The sequence below is a fragment of the Coffea arabica genome, chromosome 11c (genome assembly GCF_036785885.1).
Source record: "Coffea arabica cultivar ET-39 chromosome 11c, Coffea Arabica ET-39 HiFi, whole genome shotgun sequence".
Taxonomy (NCBI): domain Eukaryota; kingdom Viridiplantae; phylum Streptophyta; class Magnoliopsida; order Gentianales; family Rubiaceae; genus Coffea; species Coffea arabica.
The window spans coordinates 22,298,600-22,319,278 of record NC_092330.1 but is presented as its reverse complement, the minus strand read 5'-3'; the positions used below and the strand labels follow the sequence as shown (position 1 = coordinate 22,319,278).

Below are 20,679 nucleotides of genomic sequence, written 5' to 3'. Positions count from 1 at the left end.
AATTTTTGCGGGTATGGGTAGGGATTTAATTCCGTTATCCGGATCCGGATCCGTTTTTTCAAACAAAAAAACGGGTCGGATACGGAATAAAGTATTCTGACCCGTATTAGACCCGGATCCGGATATAAATGATTTAATAATTTATAAAAAATATATATTATCAATATAATTTGATTAGGATGATGTATTTGAGTAAAATCAATTTGATTTATTTTCTTATTTGGTTTTTTCTTTGCATTAGCTAGAAATTTGTTTACAAATATATCTTTTTCTCTTTTTTGTTAGAAATTATAAATTTTGGCAAATTTGTTCGGGTAGACCCGACCCGGATCCGAGACTCGCCGGGTCCGGATCCGGAACACAGAATAAAAGACCCGTCGGGTAAACGGGTCGGATCCGGGTCCGGGTCCGGAATAATGAATTCCGGCCCGGACCCGGCCCGTTGACACCCCTAGGTGACCCCCTGGGAAATCCTCGTGTTGCACCCCTCCCTTTTTTGTTTCGAAATCCAAATTTCCCCTTCGTTCTTTATGCTGTAGTAATTTAGCTCCGTCGGAACGATTGCTTTATATTTTGCTTCTCATCGAAGCATGAAGGCGGATCTGAAGGCGCGAGACAAGTCAGGAACGGTACGGCTGGATCGAAGCCCGGATCGTCGGTCAAAGTTGTCGGCGCAAATGTATAAGCGCAAGCGTGAAGGATCAATTTCAGGATAATTGAGAGTTGCGCGACGAGGGAAAAAAAATGGTGCAAATCAACAAGAAAAAAATGTAAAAGTAAATAAATAAAAGGATGAGGGGAAATTCTTGAATTGACGCTTAAAATGAATTCGGGTCCAGAAAAGCCACACTGCTTCACAGGACGGGGCAGTTTAAAAGAATAAAGCGAAAGAAACATGTCGGGTGCGATCATACCAGCACTAATGCACCGGATCCCATCAGAACTCCGAAGTTAAGCGTGCTTGGGCGAGAGTAGTACTTGGATGGGTGACCCCCTGGGAAGTCCTCTTGTTGCACCCCTCCCTTTTTTGTTTCGAAATCCAAATTTCCCCTTCGTTCTTTATGCTGTAGTAATTTAGCTCCGTCGGAACGATTGCTTTATATTTTGCTTCTCATCGAAGCATGAAGGCGGATCTGAAGGCGCGAGACAAGTCAGGAACGGTACGGCTGGATCGAAGCCCGGATCGTCGGTCAAAGTTGTCGGCGCAAATGTATAAGCGCAAGCGTGAAGGATCAATTTCAGGATAATTGAGAGTTGCGCGACGAGGGAAAAAAAAATGGTGCAAATCAACAAGAAAAAAATGTAAAAGTAAATAAATAAAAGGATGAGGGGAAATTCTTGAATTGACGCTTAAAATGAATTCGGGTCCAGAAAAGCCACACTGCTTCACAGGACGGGGCAGTTTAAAAGAATAAAGCGAAAGAAACATGTCGGGTGCGATCATACCAGCACTAATGCACCGGATCCCATCAGAACTCCGAAGTTAAGCGTGCTTGGGCGAGAGTAGTACTTGGATGGGTGACCCCCTGGGAAGTCCTCTTGTTGCACCCCTCCCTTTTTTGTTTCGAAATCCAAATTTCCCCTTCGTTCTTTATGCTGTAGTAATTTAGCTCCGTCGGAACGATTGCTTTATATTTTGCTTCTCATCGAAGCATGAAGGCGGATCTGAAGGCGCGAGACAAGTCAGGAACGGTACGGCTGGATCGAAGCCCGGATCGTCGGTCAAAGTTGTCGGCGCAAATGTATAAGCGCAAGCGTGAAGGATCAATTTCAGGATAATTGAGAGTTGCGCGACGAGGGAAAAAAAAATGGTGCAAATCAACAAGAAAAAAATGTAAAAGTAAATAAATAAAAGGATGAGGGGAAATTCTTGAATTGACGCTTAAAATGAATTCGGGTCCAGAAAAGCCACACTGCTTCACAGGACGGGGCAGTTTAAAAGAATAAAGCGAAAGAAACATGTCGGGTGCGATCATACCAGCACTAATGCACCGGATCCCATCAGAACTCCGAAGTTAAGCGTGCTTGGGCGAGAGTAGTACTTGGATGGGTGACCCCCTGGGAAGTCCTCTTGTTGCACCCCTCCCTTTTTTGTTTCGAAATCAAAATTTTCCATTCGTTCTTTATGCTGTAGTAATTTAGCTCCGTCGGAACGATTGCTTTATATTTTGCTTCTCATCGAAGCATGAAGGCGGATCTGAAGGCGCGAGACAAGTCAGGAACGGTACGGCTGGATCGAAGCCCGGATCGTCGGTCAAAGTTGTCGGCGCAAATGTATAAGCGCAAGCGTGAAGGATCAATTTCAGGATAATTGAGAGTTGCGCGACGAGGGAAAAAAAAGGTGCAAAGCAACAAGAAAAAAATATAAAAGTAAATAAATAAAAGGATGTGAGGAAATTCATGAATTGACGCTTAGAATGAATTCGGGTCCAGAAAAGCCAAACTGCTTCACAGGACGTGGCAGTTTAAAAGAATAAAGCGAAAGGAACATGGCGGGTGCGATCATACCAGCACTAATGCACCGGATCCCATCAGAACTCCGAAGTTAAGCGTGCTTGGGCGAGAGTAGTACTAGGATGGGTGACCCCCTGGGAAGTCCTCGTGTTGCACCCCTCCCTTTTTTGTTTCGAAATCCAAATTTCCCCTTCGTTCTTTATGCTGTTGTAATTTAGCTCCGTCGGAACGATTGCTTTATATTTTGCTTCTCATCGACGCATGAAGGCGGATCTGAAGGCGCGAGACAAGTCAGGAACGGTACGGCTGGATCGAAGCCCGGATCGTCGGTCAAAGTTGTCGGCGCAAATTTATAAGCGCAAGCGTGAAGGATCAATTTCAGGATAATTGAGAGTTGTGCGACGAGGGAAAAAAAAGGTGCAAAGCAACAAGAAAAAAATATAAAAGTAAATAAATAAAAGGATGAGAGGAAATTCATGAATTGACGCTTAGAATGAATTCGGGTCCAGAAAAGCCAAACTGCTTCACAGGACGTGACAGTTTAAAAGAATAAAGCGAAAGGAACGTGGCGGGTGCGATCATACCAGCACTAATGCACCGGATCCCATCAGAACTTCGAAGTTAAGCGTGCTTGGGCGACAGTAGTACTAGGATGGGTGACCCTAGGCCGGTCAACGGGTCGGGTCTACACCCGGATCCGGATCGGATCCCTGAAATTTTTACGGGTATGGGTAGGGATTTAATTCCGTTATCCGGATCCGGATCCGTTTTTTCAAACAAAAAAACGGGTCGGATACGGAATATAGTATTCCGACCCGTATTAGACCCGGATCCGGATATAAATGATTTAATAATTTATAAAAAATATATATTATCAATATAATTTGATTAGGATGATGTATTTGAGTAAAATCAATTTGATTTATTTTCTTATTTGGTTTTTTCTTTGCATTAGCTAGAAATTTGTTTACAAATATATCTTTTTCTCTTTTTTGTTAGAAATTATAAATTTTGGCAAATTTGTTCGGGTAGACCCGACCCGGATCCGAGACTCGCCGGGTCCGGATCCGGAACACCGAATAAAAGACCCGTCGGGTAAACGGGTCGGATCCGGGTCCGGGTCCGGAATAATGAATTCCGGCCCGGACCCGGCCCGTTGACACCCCTAGGTGACCCCCTGGGAAATCCTCGTGTTGCACCCCTCCCTTTTTTGTTTCGAAATCCAAATTTCCCCTTCGTTCTTTATGCTGTAGTAATTTAGCTCCGTCGGAACGATTGCTTTATATTTTGCTTCTCATCGAAGCATGAAGGCGGATCTGAAGGCGCGAGACAAGTCAGGAACGGTACGGCTGGATCGAAGCCCGGATCGTCGGTCAAAGTTGTCGGCGCAAATGTATAAGCGCAAGCGTGAAGGATCAATTTCAGGATAATTGAGAGTTGCGCGACGAGGGAAAAAAAAATGGTGCAAATCAACAAGAAAAAAATGTAAAAGTAAATAAATAAAAGGATGAGGGGAAATTCTTGAATTGACGCTTAAAATGAATTCGGGTCCAGAAAAGCCACACTGCTTCACAGGACGGGGCAGTTTAAAAGAATAAAGCGAAAGAAACATGTCGGGTGCGATCATACCAGCACTAATGCACCGGATCCCATCAGAACTCCGAAGTTAAGCGTGCTTGGGCGAGAGTAGTACTTGGATGGGTGACCCCCTGGGAAGTCCTCTTGTTGCACCCCTCCCTTTTTTGTTTCGAAATCCAAATTTCCCCTTCGTTCTTTATGCTGTAGTAATTTAGCTCCGTCGGAACGATTGCTTTATATTTTGCTTCTCATCGAAGCATGAAGGCGGATCTGAAGGCGCGAGACAAGTCAGGAACGGTACGGCTGGATCGAAGCCCGGATCGTCGGTCAAAGTTGTCGGCGCAAATGTATAAGCGCAAGCGTGAAGGATCAATTTCAGGATAATTGAGAGTTGCGCGACGAGGGAAAAAAAAATGGTGCAAATCAACAAGAAAAAAATGTAAAAGTAAATAAATAAAAGGATGAGGGGAAATTCTTGAATTGACGCTTAAAATGAATTCGGGTCCAGAAAAGCCACACTGCTTCACAGGACGGGGCAGTTTAAAAGAATAAAGCGAAAGAAACATGTCGGGTGCGATCATACCAGCACTAATGCACCGGATCCCATCAGAACTCCGAAGTTAAGCGTGCTTGGGCGAGAGTAGTACTTGGATGGGTGACCCCCTGGGAAGTCCTCTTGTTGCACCCCTCCCTTTTTTGTTTCAAAATCAAAATTTTCCCTTCGTTCTTTATGCTGTAGTAATTTAGCTCCGTCGGAACGATTGCTTTATATTTTGCTTCTCATCGAAGCATGAAGGCGGATCTGAAGGCGCGAGACAAGTCAGGAACGGTACGGCTGGATCGAAGCCCGGATCGTCGGTCAAAGTTGTCGGCGCAAATGTATAAGCGCAAGCGTGAAGGATCAATTTCAGGATAATTGAGAGTTGTGCGACGAGGGAAAAAAAAGGTGCAAAGCAACAAGAAAAAAATATAAAAGTAAATAAATAAAAGGATGTGAGGAAATTCATGAATTGACGCTTAGAATGAATTCGGGTCCAGAAAAGCCAAACTGCTTCACAGGACGTGGCAGTTTAAAAGAATAAAGCGAAAGGAACATGGCGGGTGCGATCATACCAGCACTAATGCACCGGATCCCATCAGAACTCCGAAGTTAAGCGTGCTTGGGCGACAGTAGTACTAGGATGGGTGACCCTAGGCCTGTCAACGGGTCGGGTCTACACCCGTATCCGGATCGGATCCCTAAAATTTTTGCGGGTAAGGGTAGGGATTTCATTCCGTTATCCGGATCCGGATCCGTTTTTTCAAACAAAAAAACGGGTCGGATACGGAATATAGTATTCCGACCCGTATTAGACCCGGATCCGGATATAAATGATTTAATAATTTATAAAAAATATATATTATCAATATAATTTGATTAGGATGATGTATTTGAGTAAAATCAATTTGATTTATTTTCTTATTTGGTTTTTTCTTTGCATTAGCTAGAAATTTGTTTACAAATATATCTTTTTCTCTTTTTTGTTAGAAATTATAAATTTTGGCAAATTTGTTCGGGTAGACCCGACCCGGAACCGAGACTCGTCGGGTCCGGATCCGGAACACCGAATAAAAGACCCGTCGGGTAAACGGGTCGGATCCGGGTCCGGGTCCGGAATAATGAATTCCGGCCCGGACCCGGCCCGTTGACACCCCTAGGTGACCCCCTGGGAAATCCTCGTGTTGCACCCCTCCCTTTTTTGTTTCGAAATCCAAATTTCCCCTTCGTTCTTTATGCTGTAGTAATTTAGTTCCGTCGGAACGATTGCTTTATATTTTGCTTCTCATCGAAGCATGAAGGCGGATCTGAAGGCGCGAGACAAGTCAGGAACGGTACGGCTGGATCGAAGCCCGGATCGTCGGTCAAAGTTGTCGGCGCAAATGTATAAGCGCAAGCGTGAAGGATCAATTTCAGGATAATTGAGAGTTGCGCGACGAGGGAAAAAAAAATGGTGCAAATCAACAAGAAAAAAATGTAAAAGTAAATAAAGAAGAGGATGAGAGGAAATTCATGAATTGACGCTTAGAATGAATTCGGGTCCAGAAAAGCCAAACTGCTTCACAGGACGTGACAGTTTAAAAGAATAAAGCGAAAGGAACATGGCGGGTGCGATCATACCAGCACTAATGCACCGGATCCCATCAGAACTTCGAAGTTAAGCGTGCTTGGGCGACAGTAGTACTAGGATGGGTGACCCTAGGCCGGTCAACGGGTCGGGTCTACACCCGGATCCGGATCGGATCCCTGAAATTTTTGCGGGTATGGGTAGGGATTTAATTCCGTTATCCGGATCCGGATCCGTTTTTTCAAACAAAAAAACGGGTCGGATACGGAATATAGTATTCCGACCCGTATTAGACCCGGATCCGGATATAAATGATTTAATAATTTAAAAAAAATATATATTATCAATATAATTTGATTAGGATGATGTATTTGAGTAAAATCAATTTGATTTATTTTCTTATTTGGTTTTTTCTTTGCATTAGCTAGAAATTTGTTTACAAATATATCTTTTTCTCTTTTTTGTTAGAAATTGTAAATTTTGGGAAATTTGTTCGGGTAGACCCGACCCGGATCCGAGACTCGCCGGGTCCGGATCCGAAACACCGAATAAAAGACCCGTCGGGTAAACGGGTCGGATCCGGGTCCGGGTCCGGAATAATGAATTCCGGCCCGGACCCGGCCCGTTGACACCCCTAGGTGACCCCCTGGGAAATCCTCGTGTTGCACCCCTCCCTTTTTTGTTTCGAAATCCAAATTTTCCCTTCGTTCTTTATGTTGTAGTAATTTAGCTCTGTCGGAACGATTGCTTTATATTTTGCTTCTCATCGAAGCATGAAGGCGGATCTGAAGGCGCGAGACAAGTCAGGAACGGTACGGCTGGATCGAAGCCCGGATCGTCGGTCAAAGTTGTCGGCGCAAATGTATAAGCGCAAGCGTGAAGGATCAATTTCAGGATAATTGAGAGTTGTGCGACGAGGGAAAAAAAAGGTGCAAAGCAACAAGAAAAAAATATAAAAGTAAATAAATAAAAGGATGTGAGGAAATTCATGAATTGACGCTTAGAATGAATTCGGGTCCAGAAAAGCCAAACTGCTTCACAGGACGTGGCAGTTTAAAAAAATAAAGCGAAAGGAACATGGCGGGTGCGATCATACCAGCACTAATGCACCGGATCCCATCAGAACTTCGAAGTTAAGCGTGCTTGGGCGACAGTAGTACTAGGATGGGTGACCCTAGGCCGGTCAACGGGTCGGGTCTACACCCGGATTCGGATCGGATCCCTGGAATTTTTGCGGGTATGGGTAGGGATTTAATTCCGTTATCCGGATCCGGATCCGTTTTTTCAAACAAAAAAACGGGTCGGATACGGAATAAAGTATTCTGACCCGTATTAGACCCGGATCCGGATATAAATGATTTAATAATTTATAAAAAATATATATTATCAATATAATTTGATTAGGATGATGTATTTGAGTAAAATCAATTTGATTTATTTTCTTATTTGGTTTTTTCTTTGCATTAGCTAGAAATTTGTTTACAAATATATCTTTTTCTCTTTTTTGTTAGAAATTATAAATTTTGGCAAATTTGTTCGGGTAGACCCGACCCGGATCCGAGACTCGCCGGGTCCGGATCCGGAACACAGAATAAAAGACCCGTCGGGTAAACGGGTCGGATCCGGGTCCGGGTCCGGAATAATGAATTCCGGCCCGGACCCGGCCCGTTGACACCCCTAGGTGACCCCCTGGGAAATCCTCGTGTTGCACCCCTCCCTTTTTTGTTTCGAAATCCAAATTTCCCCTTCGTTCTTTATGCTGTAGTAATTTAGCTCCGTCGGAACGATTGCTTTATATTTTGCTTCTCATCGAAGCATGAAGGCGGATCTGAAGGCGCGAGACAAGTCAGGAACGGTACGGCTGGATCGAAGCCCGGATCGTCGGTCAAAGTTGTCGGCGCAAATGTATAAGCGCAAGCGTGAAGGATCAATTTAAGGATAATTGAGAGTTGCGCGACGAGGGAAAAAAAAATGGTGCAAATCAACAAGAAAAAAATGTAAAAGTAAATAAATAAAAGGATGAGGAGAAATTCTTGAATTGACGCTTAAAATGAATTCGGGTCCAGAAAAGCCACACTGCTTCACAGGATGGGGCAGTTTAAAAGAATAAAGCGAAAGAAACATGTCGGGTGCGATCATACCAGCACTAATGCACCGGATCCCATCAGAACTCCGAAGTTAAGCGTGCTTGGGCGAGAGTAGTACTAGGATGGGTGACCCCCTGGGAAGTCCTCGTGTTGCACCCCTCCCTTTTTTGTTTCGAAATCCAAATTTCCCCTTCGTTCTTTATGCTGTTGTAATTTAGCTCCGTCGGAACGATTGCTTTATATTTTGCTTCTCATCGACGCATGAAGGCGGATCTGAAGGCGCGAGACAAGTCAGGAACGGTACGGCTGGATCGAAGCCCGGATCGTCGGTCAAAGTTGTCGGCGCAAATTTATAAGCGCAAGCGTGAAGGATCAATTTCAGGATAATTGAGAGTTGTGCGACGAGGGAAAAAAAAGGTGCAAAGCAACAAGAAAAAAATATAAAAGTAAATAAATAAAAGGATGAGAGGAAATTCATGAATTGACGCTTAGAATGAATTCGGGTCCAGAAAAGCCAAACTGCTTCACAGGACGTGACAGTTTAAAAGAATAAAGCGAAAGGAACGTGGCGGGTGCGATCATACCAGCACTAATGCACCGGATCCCATCAGAACTTCGAAGTTAAGCGTGCTTGGGCGACAGTAGTACTAGGATGGGTGACCCTAGGCCGGTCAACGGGTCGGGTCTACACCCGGATCCGGATCGGATCCCTGAAATTTTTACGGGTATGGGTAGGGATTTAATTCCGTTATCCGGATCCGGATCCGTTTTTTCAAACAAAAAAACGGGTCGGATACGGAATATAGTATTCCGACCCGTATTAGACCCGGATCCGGATATAAATGATTTAATAATTTATAAAAAATATATATTATCAATATAATTTGATTAGGATGATGTATTTGAGTAAAATCAATTTGATTTATTTTCTTATTTGGTTTTTTCTTTGCATTAGCTAGAAATTTGTTTACAAATATATCTTTTTCTCTTTTTTGTTAGAAATTATAAATTTTGGCAAATTTGTTCGGGTAGACCCGACCCGGATCCGAGACTCGCCGGGTCCGGATCCGGAACACCGAATAAAAGACCCGTCGGGTAAACGGGTCGGATCCGGGTCCGGGTCCGGAATAATGAATTCCGGCCCGGACCCGGCCCGTTGACACCCCTAGGTGACCCCCTGGGAAATCCTCGTGTTGCACCCCTCCCTTTTTTGTTTCGAAATCCAAATTTCCCCTTCGTTCTTTATGCTGTAGTAATTTAGCTCCGTCGGAACGATTGCTTTATATTTTGCTTCTCATCGAAGCATGAAGGCGGATCTGAAGGCGCGAGACAAGTCAGGAACGGTACGGCTGGATCGAAGCCCGGATCGTCGGTCAAAGTTGTCGGCGCAAATGTATAAGCGCAAGCGTGAAGGATCAATTTCAGGATAATTGAGAGTTGCGCGACGAGGGAAAAAAAAATGGTGCAAATCAACAAGAAAAAAATGTAAAAGTAAATAAATAAAAGGATGAGGGGAAATTCTTGAATTGACGCTTAAAATGAATTCGGGTCCAGAAAAGCCACACTGCTTCACAGGACGGGGCAGTTTAAAAGAATAAAGCGAAAGAAACATGTCGGGTGCGATCATACCAGCACTAATGCACCGGATCCCATCAGAACTCCGAAGTTAAGCGTGCTTGGGCGAGAGTAGTACTTGGATGGGTGACCCCCTGGGAAGTCCTCTTGTTGCACCCCTCCCTTTTTTGTTTCGAAATCCAAATTTCCCCTTCGTTCTTTATGCTGTAGTAATTTAGCTCCGTCGGAACGATTGCTTTATATTTTGCTTCTCATCGAAGCATGAAGGCGGATCTGAAGGCGCGAGACAAGTCAGGAACGGTACGGCTGGATCGAAGCCCGGATCGTCGGTCAAAGTTGTCGGCGCAAATGTATAAGCGCAAGCGTGAAGGATCAATTTCAGGATAATTGAGAGTTGCGCGACGAGGGAAAAAAAAATGGTGCAAATCAACAAGAAAAAAATGTAAAAGTAAATAAATAAAAGGATGAGGGGAAATTCTTGAATTGACGCTTAAAATGAATTCGGGTCCAGAAAAGCCACACTGCTTCACAGGACGGGGCAGTTTAAAAGAATAAAGCGAAAGAAACATGTCGGGTGCGATCATACCAGCACTAATGCACCGGATCCCATCAGAACTCCGAAGTTAAGCGTGCTTGGGCGAGAGTAGTACTTGGATGGGTGACCCCCTGGGAAGTCCTCTTGTTGCACCCCTCCCTTTTTTGTTTCGAAATCAAAATTTTCCATTCGTTCTTTATGCTGTAGTAATTTAGCTCCGTCGGAACGATTGCTTTATATTTTGCTTCTCATCGAAGCATGAAGGCGGATCTGAAGGCGCGAGACAAGTCAGGAACGGTACGGCTGGATCGAAGCCCGGATCGTCGGTCAAAGTTGTCGGCGCAAATGTATAAGCGCAAGCGTGAAGGATCAATTTCAGGATAATTGAGAGTTGCGCGACGAGGGAAAAAAAAGGTGCAAAGCAACAAGAAAAAAATATAAAAGTAAATAAATAAAAGGATGTGAGGAAATTCATGAATTGACGCTTAGAATGAATTCGGGTCCAGAAAAGCCAAACTGCTTCACAGGACGTGGCAGTTTAAAAGAATAAAGCGAAAGGAACATGGCGGGTGCGATCATACCAGCACTAATGCACCGGATCCCATCAGAACTCCGAAGTTAAGCGTGCTTGGGCGAGAGTAGTACTAGGATGGGTGACCCCCTGGGAAGTCCTCGTGTTGCACCCCTCCCTTTTTTGTTTCGAAATCCAAATTTCCCCTTCGTTCTTTATGCTGTTGTAATTTAGCTCCGTCGGAACGATTGCTTTATATTTTGCTTCTCATCGACGCATGAAGGCGGATCTGAAGGCGCGAGACAAGTCAGGAACGGTACGGCTGGATCGAAGCCCGGATCGTCGGTCAAAGTTGTCGGCGCAAATTTATAAGCGCAAGCGTGAAGGATCAATTTCAGGATAATTGAGAGTTGTGCGACGAGGGAAAAAAAAGGTGCAAAGCAACAAGAAAAAAATATAAAAGTAAATAAATAAAAGGATGAGAGGAAATTCATGAATTGACGCTTAGAATGAATTCGGGTCCAGAAAAGCCAAACTGCTTCACAGGACGTGACAGTTTAAAAGAATAAAGCGAAAGGAACGTGGCGGGTGCGATCATACCAGCACTAATGCACCGGATCCCATCAGAACTTCGAAGTTAAGCGTGCTTGGGCGACAGTAGTACTAGGATGGGTGACCCTAGGCCGGTCAACGGGTCGGGTCTACACCCGGATCCGGATCGGATCCCTGAAATTTTTACGGGTATGGGTAGGGATTTAATTCCGTTATCCGGATCCGGATCCGTTTTTTCAAACAAAAAAACGGGTCGGATACGGAATATAGTATTCCGACCCGTATTAGACCCGGATCCGGATATAAATGATTTAATAATTTATAAAAAATATATATTATCAATATAATTTGATTAGGATGATGTATTTGAGTAAAATCAATTTGATTTATTTTCTTATTTGGTTTTTTCTTTGCATTAGCTAGAAATTTGTTTACAAATATATCTTTTTCTCTTTTTTGTTAGAAATTATAAATTTTGGCAAATTTGTTCGGGTAGACCCGACCCGGATCCGAGACTCGCCGGGTCCGGATCCGGAACACCGAATAAAAGACCCGTCGGGTAAACGGGTCGGATCCGGGTCCGGGTCCGGAATAATGAATTCCGGCCCGGACCCGGCCCGTTGACACCCCTAGGTGACCCCCTGGGAAATCCTCGTGTTGCACCCCTCCCTTTTTTGTTTCGAAATCCAAATTTCCCCTTCGTTCTTTATGCTGTAGTAATTTAGCTCCGTCGGAACGATTGCTTTATATTTTGCTTCTCATCGAAGCATGAAGGCGGATCTGAAGGCGCGAGACAAGTCAGGAACGGTACGGCTGGATCGAAGCCCGGATCGTCGGTCAAAGTTGTCGGCGCAAATGTATAAGCGCAAGCGTGAAGGATCAATTTCAGGATAATTGAGAGTTGCGCGACGAGGGAAAAAAAAATGGTGCAAATCAACAAGAAAAAAATGTAAAAGTAAATAAATAAAAGGATGAGGGGAAATTCTTGAATTGACGCTTAAAATGAATTCGGGTCCAGAAAAGCCACACTGCTTCACAGGACGGGGCAGTTTAAAAGAATAAAGCGAAAGAAACATGTCGGGTGCGATCATACCAGCACTAATGCACCGGATCCCATCAGAACTCCGAAGTTAAGCGTGCTTGGGCGAGAGTAGTACTTGGATGGGTGACCCCCTGGGAAGTCCTCTTGTTGCACCCCTCCCTTTTTTGTTTCGAAATCCAAATTTCCCCTTCGTTCTTTATGCTGTAGTAATTTAGCTCCGTCGGAACGATTGCTTTATATTTTGCTTCTCATCGAAGCATGAAGGCGGATCTGAAGGCGCGAGACAAGTCAGGAACGGTACGGCTGGATCGAAGCCCGGATCGTCGGTCAAAGTTGTCGGCGCAAATGTATAAGCGCAAGCGTGAAGGATCAATTTCAGGATAATTGAGAGTTGCGCGACGAGGGAAAAAAAAATGGTGCAAATCAACAAGAAAAAAATGTAAAAGTAAATAAATAAAAGGATGAGGGGAAATTCTTGAATTGACGCTTAAAATGAATTCGGGTCCAGAAAAGCCACACTGCTTCACAGGACGGGGCAGTTTAAAAGAATAAAGCGAAAGAAACATGTCGGGTGCGATCATACCAGCACTAATGCACCGGATCCCATCAGAACTCCGAAGTTAAGCGTGCTTGGGCGAGAGTAGTACTTGGATGGGTGACCCCCTGGGAAGTCCTCTTGTTGCACCCCTCCCTTTTTTGTTTCAAAATCAAAATTTTCCCTTCGTTCTTTATGCTGTAGTAATTTAGCTCCGTCGGAACGATTGCTTTATATTTTGCTTCTCATCGAAGCATGAAGGCGGATCTGAAGGCGCGAGACAAGTCAGGAACGGTACGGCTGGATCGAAGCCCGGATCGTCGGTCAAAGTTGTCGGCGCAAATGTATAAGCGCAAGCGTGAAGGATCAATTTCAGGATAATTGAGAGTTGTGCGACGAGGGAAAAAAAAGGTGCAAAGCAACAAGAAAAAAATATAAAAGTAAATAAATAAAAGGATGTGAGGAAATTCATGAATTGACGCTTAGAATGAATTCGGGTCCAGAAAAGCCAAACTGCTTCACAGGACGTGGCAGTTTAAAAGAATAAAGCGAAAGGAACATGGCGGGTGCGATCATACCAGCACTAATGCACCGGATCCCATCAGAACTCCGAAGTTAAGCGTGCTTGGGCGACAGTAGTACTAGGATGGGTGACCCTAGGCCTGTCAACGGGTCGGGTCTACACCCGTATCCGGATCGGATCCCTAAAATTTTTACGGGTAAGGGTAGGGATTTCATTCCGTTATCCGGATCCGGATCCGTTTTTTCAAACAAAAAAACGGGTCGGATACGGAATATAGTATTCCGACCCGTATTAGACCCGGATCCGGATATAAATGATTTAATAATTTATAAAAAATATATATTATCAATATAATTTGATTAGGATGATGTATTTGAGTAAAATCAATTTGATTTATTTTCTTATTTGGTTTTTTCTTTGCATTAGCTAGAAATTTGTTTACAAATATATCTTTTTCTCTTTTTTGTTAGAAATTATAAATTTTGGCAAATTTGTTCGGGTAGACCCGACCCGGAACCGAGACTCGTCGGGTCCGGATCCGGAACACCGAATAAAAGACCCGTCGGGTAAACGGGTCGGATCCGGGTCCGGGTCCGGAATAATGAATTCCGGCCCGGACCCGGCCCGTTGACACCCCTAGGTGACCCCCTGGGAAATCCTCGTGTTGCACCCCTCCCTTTTTTGTTTCGAAATCCAAATTTCCCCTTCGTTCTTTATGCTGTAGTAATTTAGTTCCGTCGGAACGATTGCTTTATATTTTGCTTCTCATCGAAGCATGAAGGCGGATCTGAAGGCGCGAGACAAGTCAGGAACGGTACGGCTGGATCGAAGCCCGGATCGTCGGTCAAAGTTGTCGGCGCAAATGTATAAGCGCAAGCGTGAAGGATCAATTTCAGGATAATTGAGAGTTGCGCGACGAGGGAAAAAAAAATGGTGCAAATCAACAAGAAAAAAATGTAAAAGTAAATAAAGAAGAGGATGAGAGGAAATTCATGAATTGACGCTTAGAATGAATTCGGGTCCAGAAAAGCCAAACTGCTTCACAGGACGTGACAGTTTAAAAGAATAAAGCGAAAGGAACATGGCGGGTGCGATCATACCAGCACTAATGCACCGGATCCCATCAGAACTTCGAAGTTAAGCGTGCTTGGGCGACAGTAGTACTAGGATGGGTGACCCTAGGCCGGTCAACGGGTCGGGTCTACACCCGGATCCGGATCGGATCCCTGAAATTTTTGCGGGTATGGGTAGGGATTTAATTCCGTTATCCGGATCCGGATCCGTTTTTTCAAACAAAAAAACGGGTCGGATACGGAATATAGTATTCCGACCCGTATTAGACCCGGATCCGGATATAAATGATTTAATAATTTAAAAAAAATATATATTATCAATATAATTTGATTAGGATGATGTATTTGAGTAAAATCAATTTGATTTATTTTCTTATTTGGTTTTTTCTTTGCATTAGCTAGAAATTTGTTTACAAATATATCTTTTTCTCTTTTTTGTTAGAAATTGTAAATTTTGGGAAATTTGTTCGGGTAGACCCGACCCGGATCCGAGACTCGCCGGGTCCGGATCCGAAACACCGAATAAAAGACCCGTCGGGTAAACGGGTCGGATCCGGGTCCGGGTCCGGAATAATGAATTCCGGCCCGGACCCGGCCCGTTGACACCCCTAGGTGACCCCCTGGGAAATCCTCGTGTTGCACCCCTCCCTTTTTTGTTTCGAAATCCAAATTTTCCCTTCGTTCTTTATGTTGTAGTAATTTAGCTCTGTCGGAACGATTGCTTTATATTTTGCTTCTCATCGAAGCATGAAGGCGGATCTGAAGGCGCGAGACAAGTCAGGAACGGTACGGCTGGATCGAAGCCCGGATCGTCGGTCAAAGTTGTCGGCGCAAATGTATAAGCGCAAGCGTGAAGGATCAATTTCAGGATAATTGAGAGTTGTGCGACGAGGGAAAAAAAAGGTGCAAAGCAACAAGAAAAAAATATAAAAGTAAATAAATAAAAGGATGTGAGGAAATTCATGAATTGACGCTTAGAATGAATTCGGGTCCAGAAAAGCCAAACTGCTTCACAGGACGTGGCAGTTTAAAAAAATAAAGCGAAAGGAACATGGCGGGTGCGATCATACCAGCACTAATGCACCGGATCCCATCAGAACTTCGAAGTTAAGCGTGCTTGGGCGACAGTAGTACTAGGATGGGTGACCCTAGGCCGGTCAACGGGTCGGGTCTACACCCGGATTCGGATCGGATCCCTGGAATTTTTGCGGGTATGGGTAGGGATTTAATTCCGTTATCCGGATCCGGATCCGTTTTTTCAAACAAAAAAACGGGTCGGATACGGAATAAAGTATTCTGACCCGTATTAGACCCGGATCCGGATATAAATGATTTAATAATTTATAAAAAATATATATTATCAATATAATTTGATTAGGATGATGTATTTGAGTAAAATCAATTTGATTTATTTTCTTATTTGGTTTTTTCTTTGCATTAGCTAGAAATTTGTTTACAAATATATCTTTTTCTCTTTTTTGTTAGAAATTATAAATTTTGGCAAATTTGTTCGGGTAGACCCGACCCGGATCCGAGACTCGCCGGGTCCGGATCCGGAACACAGAATAAAAGACCCGTCGGGTAAACGGGTCGGATCCGGGTCCGGGTCCGGAATAATGAATTCCGGCCCGGACCCGGCCCGTTGACACCCCTAGGTGACCCCCTGGGAAATCCTCGTGTTGCACCCCTCCCTTTTTTGTTTCGAAATCCAAATTTCCCCTTCGTTCTTTATGCTGTAGTAATTTAGCTCCGTCGGAACGATTGCTTTATATTTTGCTTCTCATCGAAGCATGAAGGCGGATCTGAAGGCGCGAGACAAGTCAGGAACGGTACGGCTGGATCGAAGCCCGGATCGTCGGTCAAAGTTGTCGGCGCAAATGTATAAGCGCAAGCGTGAAGGATCAATTTAAGGATAATTGAGAGTTGCGCGACGAGGGAAAAAAAAATGGTGCAAATCAACAAGAAAAAAATGTAAAAGTAAATAAATAAAAGGATGAGGAGAAATTCTTGAATTGACGCTTAAAATGAATTCGGGTCCAGAAAAGCCACACTGCTTCACAGGATGGGGCAGTTTAAAAGAATAAAGCGAAAGAAACATGTCGGGTGCGATCATACCAGCACTAATGCACCGGATCCCATCAGAACTCCGAAGTTAAGCGTGCTTGGGCGAGAGTAGTACTAGGATGGGTGACCCCCTGGGAAGTCCTCGTGTTGCACCCCTCCCTTTTTTGTTTCGAAATTCAAATTTCCCCTTCGTTCTTTATGCTGTAGTAATTTAGCTCCGTCGGAACGATTGCTTTATATTTTGCTTCTCATCGAAGCATGAAGGCGGATCTGAAGGCGCGAGACAAGTCAGGAACGGTACGGCTGGATCGAAGCCCGGATCGTCGGTCAAAGTTTTCGGCGCAAATGTATAAGCGCAAGCGTGAAGGATCAATTTCAGGATAATTGAGAGTTGCGCGACGAGGGAAAAAAAATGGTGCAAATCAACAAGAAAAAAATGTAAAAGTAAATAAATAAAAGGATGAGGGGAAATTCTTGAATTGACGCTTAAAATGAATTCGGGTCCAGAAAAGCCACACTGCTTCACAGGACGGGGCAGTTTAAAAGAATAAAGCGAAAGTAACATGGCGGGTGCGATCATACCAGCACTAATGCACCGGATCCCATCAGAACTCCGAAGTTAAGCGTGCTTGGGCGAGAGTAGTACTAGGATGGGTGACCCCCTGGGAAGTCCTCGTGTTGCACCCCTCCCTTTTTTGTTTCGAAATCCAAATTTCCCCTTCGTTCTTTATGCTGTAGTAATTTAGCTCCGTCGGAACGATTGCTTTATATTTTGCTTCTTATCGAAGCATGAAGGCGGATCTGAAGGCGCGAGACAAGTCAGGAACGGTACGGCTGGATCGAAGCCCGGATCGTCGGTCAATGTTGTCGGCGCAAATGTATAAGCGCAAGCGTGAAGGATCAATTTCAGGATAATTGAGAGTTGTGCGACGAGTGAAAAAAAAGGTGCAAAGCAACAAGAAAAAAATATAAAAGTAAATAAATAAAAGGATGAGAGGAAATTCATGAATTGACGCTTAGAATGAATTCGGGTCCAGAAAAGCCAAACTGCTTCACAGGACGTGGCAGTTTAAAAGAATAAAGCGAAAGGAAAATGGCGGGTGCGATCATACTAGCACTAATGCACCGGATCCCATCAGAACTTCGAAGTTAAGCGTGCTTGGGCGACAGTAGTACTAGGATGGGTGACCCTAGGCCGGTCAACGGGTCGGGTCTAGACCCGGATCCGGATCGGATCCCTGAAATTTTTGCGGGTATGGGTAGGGATTTAATTCCGTTATCCGTATCCGGATCCGTTTTTTCAAACAAAAAAACGGGTCGGATACGGAATATAGTATTCCGACCCGTATTAGACCCGGATCCGGATATAAATGATTTAATAATTTATAAAAAATATATATTATCAATATAATTTGATTAGGATGATGTATTTGAGTAAAATCAATTTGATTTATTTTCTTATTTGGTTTTTTCTTTGCATTAGCTAGAAATTTGTTTACAAATATATCTTTTTCTCTTTTTTGTTAGAAATTATAAATTTTGGCAAATTTGTTCGGGTAGACCCGACCCGGATCCGAGACTCGCCGGGTCCGGATCCGGAACACAGAATAAAAGACCCGTCGGGTAAACGGGTCGGATCCGGGTCCGGGTCCGGAATAATGAATTCCGGCCCGGACCCGGCCCGTTGACACCCCTAGGTGACCCCCTGGGAAATCCTCGTGTTGCACCCCTCCCTTTTTTGTTTCGAAATCCAAATTTCCCCTTCGTTCTTTATGCTGTAGTAATTTAGTTCCGTCGGAACGATTGCTTTATATTTTGCTTCTCATCGAAGCATGAAGGCGGATCTGAAGGCGCGAGACAAGTCAGGAACGGTACGGCTGGATCGAAGCCCGGATCGTCGGTCAAAGTTGTCGGCGCAAATGTATAAGCGCAAGCGTGAAGGATCAATTTCAGGATAATTGAGAGTTGCGCGACGAGGGAAAAAAAAATGGTGCAAATCAACAAGAAAAAAATGTAAAAGTAAATAAATAAAAGGATGAGGAGAAATTCTTGAATTGACGATTAAAATGAATTCGAGTTCAGAAAAGCCACACTGCTTCACAGGACGGGGCAGTTTAAAAGAATAAAGCGAAAGAAACATGTCGGGTGCGATCATACCAGCACTAATGCACCGGATCCCATCAGAACTCCGAAGTTAAGCGTGCTTGGGCGAGAGTAGTACTAGGATGGGTGACCCCCTGGGAAGTCCTCGTGTTGCACCCCTCCCTTTTTTGTTTCGAAATCCAAATTTCCCCTTCGTTCTTTATGCTGTAGTAATTTAGCTCCGTCGGAACGATTGCTTTATATTTTGCTTCTCATCGAAGCATGAAGGCGGATCTGAAGGCGCGAGACAAGTCAGGAACGGTACGGCTGGATCGAAGCCCGGATCGTCGGTCAAAGTTGTCGGCGCAAATGTATAAGCGCAAGCGTGAAGGATCAATTTCAGGATAATTGAGACTTGTGCGACGAGGGAAAAAAAAGGTGCAAAGCAACAAGAAAAAAATATAAAAGTAAATAAATAAAAGGATGAGAGGAAATTCATGAATTGACGCTTAGAATGAATTCGGGTCCAGAAAAGCCAAACTGCTTCACAGGACGTGGCAGTTTAAAAGAATAAAGCGAAAGGAACATGGCGGGTTCGATCATACCAGCACTAATGCACCGGATCCCATCAGAACTCCGAAGTTAAGCGTGCTTGGGCGACAGTAGTACTAGGATGGGTGACCCTAGGCCTGTCAACGGGTCGGGTCTACACCCGAATCCGGATCGGATCCCTGAAATTTTTGCGGGTATGGGTAGGGATTTAATTCCGTTATCCGGATCCGGATCCGTTTTTTCAAACAAAAAAACGGGTCGGATACGGAATATAGTATTCCGACCCGTATTAGACCCGGATCCGGATATAAATGATTTAATAATTTATAAAAAATATATATTATCAATATAATTTGATTAGGATGATGTATTTGAGTAAAATCAATTTGATTTATTTTCTTATTTGGTTTTTTCTTTGCATTAGCTAGAAATTTGTTAACAAATATATCTTTTTCTCTTTTTTGTTAGAAATTATAAATTTTGGCAAATTTGTTCGGGTAGACCCGACCCGGATCCGAGACTCGCCGGGTCCGGATCCGGAACACCGAATAAAAGACCCGTCGGGTAAACGGGTCGGATCCGGGTCCGGGTCCGGAATAATGAATTCCGGCCCGGACCCCGCCCGTTGACACCCCTAGGTGACCCCCTGGGAAATCCTCGTGTTGCACCCCTCCCTTTTTTGTTTCGAAATCCAAATTTCCCCTTCGTTCTTTATGCTGTAGTAATTTAGTTCCGTCGGAACGATTGCTTTATATTTTGCTTCTCATCGAAGCATGAAGGCGGATCTGAAGGCGCGAGACAAGTCAGGAACGGTACGGCTGGATCGAAGCCCGGATCGTCGGTCAAAGTTGTCGGCGCAAATGTATAAGCGCAAGCGTGAAGGATCAATTTCAGGATAATTGAGAGTTGCGCGACGAGGGAAAAAAAAATGGTGCAAATCAACAAGAAAAAAATGTAAAAGTAAATAAATAAAAGGATGAGGGGAAATTCTTGAATTGACGCTTAAAATGAATTCGGGTCCAGAAAAGCCACACTGCTTCACAGGACGGGGCAGTTTAAAAGAATAAAGCGAAAGGAACATGGCGGGTGCGATCATACCAGCACTAATGCACCGGATCCCATCAGAACTCCGAAGTTAAGCGTGCTTGGGCGAGAGTAGTACTAGGATGGGTGACCCCCTGGGAAGTCCTCGTGTTGCACCCCTCCCTTTTTTGTTTCGAAATCCAAATTTCCCCTTCGTTCTTTATGCTGTAGTAATTTAGCTCCGTCGGAACGATTGCTTTATATTTTGCTTCTCATCGAAGCATGAAGGCGGATCTGAAGGCGCGAGACAAGTCAGGAACGGTACGGCTGGATCGAAGCCCGGATCGTCGGTCAAAGTTGTCGGCGCAAATGTATAAGCGCAAGCGTG

General features: G+C 44.2%; 16 non-coding genes and 11 pseudogenes across 16 annotated transcripts; all 27 read left to right on the top strand.

Annotated features, from left to right (window-relative positions):
• The first annotated feature begins 900 nt into the window (after positions 1–900).
• On the top strand, positions 901–1,019 carry LOC140017986 (5S ribosomal RNA). Its single transcript, XR_011824291.1, has one exon. It is a non-coding gene; the product is annotated as a 5S ribosomal RNA (ribosomal RNA).
• Positions 1,020–1,432: 413 nt separating this feature from the next.
• On the top strand, positions 1,433–1,551 carry LOC140017985 (5S ribosomal RNA). Its single transcript, XR_011824290.1, has one exon. It is a non-coding gene; the product is annotated as a 5S ribosomal RNA (ribosomal RNA).
• A 413-nt stretch (positions 1,552–1,964) lies between these two features.
• On the top strand, positions 1,965–2,083 carry LOC140017984 (5S ribosomal RNA). The gene has a single exon (XR_011824289.1). It is a non-coding gene; the product is annotated as a 5S ribosomal RNA (ribosomal RNA).
• A 411-nt stretch (positions 2,084–2,494) lies between these two features.
• Positions 2,495–2,613, top strand: LOC140017106 (5S ribosomal RNA). Its single transcript, XR_011823421.1, has one exon. It is a non-coding gene; the product is annotated as a 5S ribosomal RNA (ribosomal RNA).
• Positions 2,614–3,024: 411 nt separating this feature from the next.
• Positions 3,025–3,142, top strand: LOC140019704 (5S ribosomal RNA; annotated as a pseudogene).
• A 927-nt stretch (positions 3,143–4,069) lies between these two features.
• LOC140017983 (5S ribosomal RNA) lies at positions 4,070–4,188 on the top strand. Its single transcript, XR_011824288.1, has one exon. It is a non-coding gene; the product is annotated as a 5S ribosomal RNA (ribosomal RNA).
• A 413-nt stretch (positions 4,189–4,601) lies between these two features.
• On the top strand, positions 4,602–4,720 carry LOC140017982 (5S ribosomal RNA). Its single transcript, XR_011824287.1, has one exon. It is a non-coding gene; the product is annotated as a 5S ribosomal RNA (ribosomal RNA).
• A 411-nt stretch (positions 4,721–5,131) lies between these two features.
• On the top strand, positions 5,132–5,255 carry LOC140018525 (5S ribosomal RNA; annotated as a pseudogene).
• A 921-nt stretch (positions 5,256–6,176) lies between these two features.
• LOC140019703 (5S ribosomal RNA) lies at positions 6,177–6,294 on the top strand (annotated as a pseudogene).
• A 925-nt stretch (positions 6,295–7,219) lies between these two features.
• LOC140019702 (5S ribosomal RNA) lies at positions 7,220–7,337 on the top strand (annotated as a pseudogene).
• Positions 7,338–8,264: 927 nt separating this feature from the next.
• Positions 8,265–8,383, top strand: LOC140017105 (5S ribosomal RNA). Its single transcript, XR_011823420.1, has one exon. It is a non-coding gene; the product is annotated as a 5S ribosomal RNA (ribosomal RNA).
• A 411-nt stretch (positions 8,384–8,794) lies between these two features.
• On the top strand, positions 8,795–8,912 carry LOC140019701 (5S ribosomal RNA; annotated as a pseudogene).
• A 927-nt stretch (positions 8,913–9,839) lies between these two features.
• Positions 9,840–9,958, top strand: LOC140017980 (5S ribosomal RNA). Its single transcript, XR_011824285.1, has one exon. It is a non-coding gene; the product is annotated as a 5S ribosomal RNA (ribosomal RNA).
• Positions 9,959–10,371: 413 nt separating this feature from the next.
• Positions 10,372–10,490, top strand: LOC140017979 (5S ribosomal RNA). Its single transcript, XR_011824284.1, has one exon. It is a non-coding gene; the product is annotated as a 5S ribosomal RNA (ribosomal RNA).
• A 411-nt stretch (positions 10,491–10,901) lies between these two features.
• LOC140017103 (5S ribosomal RNA) lies at positions 10,902–11,020 on the top strand. Its single transcript, XR_011823418.1, has one exon. It is a non-coding gene; the product is annotated as a 5S ribosomal RNA (ribosomal RNA).
• Positions 11,021–11,431: 411 nt separating this feature from the next.
• Positions 11,432–11,549, top strand: LOC140019700 (5S ribosomal RNA; annotated as a pseudogene).
• Positions 11,550–12,476: 927 nt separating this feature from the next.
• Positions 12,477–12,595, top strand: LOC140017978 (5S ribosomal RNA). The gene has a single exon (XR_011824283.1). It is a non-coding gene; the product is annotated as a 5S ribosomal RNA (ribosomal RNA).
• Positions 12,596–13,008: 413 nt separating this feature from the next.
• On the top strand, positions 13,009–13,127 carry LOC140017977 (5S ribosomal RNA). The gene has a single exon (XR_011824282.1). It is a non-coding gene; the product is annotated as a 5S ribosomal RNA (ribosomal RNA).
• A 411-nt stretch (positions 13,128–13,538) lies between these two features.
• LOC140018524 (5S ribosomal RNA) lies at positions 13,539–13,662 on the top strand (annotated as a pseudogene).
• A 921-nt stretch (positions 13,663–14,583) lies between these two features.
• LOC140019699 (5S ribosomal RNA) lies at positions 14,584–14,701 on the top strand (annotated as a pseudogene).
• A 925-nt stretch (positions 14,702–15,626) lies between these two features.
• Positions 15,627–15,744, top strand: LOC140019698 (5S ribosomal RNA; annotated as a pseudogene).
• A 927-nt stretch (positions 15,745–16,671) lies between these two features.
• Positions 16,672–16,790, top strand: LOC140017102 (5S ribosomal RNA). Its single transcript, XR_011823417.1, has one exon. It is a non-coding gene; the product is annotated as a 5S ribosomal RNA (ribosomal RNA).
• A 412-nt stretch (positions 16,791–17,202) lies between these two features.
• LOC140017101 (5S ribosomal RNA) lies at positions 17,203–17,321 on the top strand. The gene has a single exon (XR_011823416.1). It is a non-coding gene; the product is annotated as a 5S ribosomal RNA (ribosomal RNA).
• A 411-nt stretch (positions 17,322–17,732) lies between these two features.
• LOC140020515 (5S ribosomal RNA) lies at positions 17,733–17,850 on the top strand (annotated as a pseudogene).
• Positions 17,851–18,777: 927 nt separating this feature from the next.
• On the top strand, positions 18,778–18,896 carry LOC140017100 (5S ribosomal RNA). Its single transcript, XR_011823415.1, has one exon. It is a non-coding gene; the product is annotated as a 5S ribosomal RNA (ribosomal RNA).
• A 411-nt stretch (positions 18,897–19,307) lies between these two features.
• On the top strand, positions 19,308–19,425 carry LOC140018199 (5S ribosomal RNA; annotated as a pseudogene).
• Positions 19,426–20,352: 927 nt separating this feature from the next.
• LOC140017099 (5S ribosomal RNA) lies at positions 20,353–20,471 on the top strand. Its single transcript, XR_011823414.1, has one exon. It is a non-coding gene; the product is annotated as a 5S ribosomal RNA (ribosomal RNA).
• The last annotated feature ends 208 nt before the right edge of the window (positions 20,472–20,679 follow it).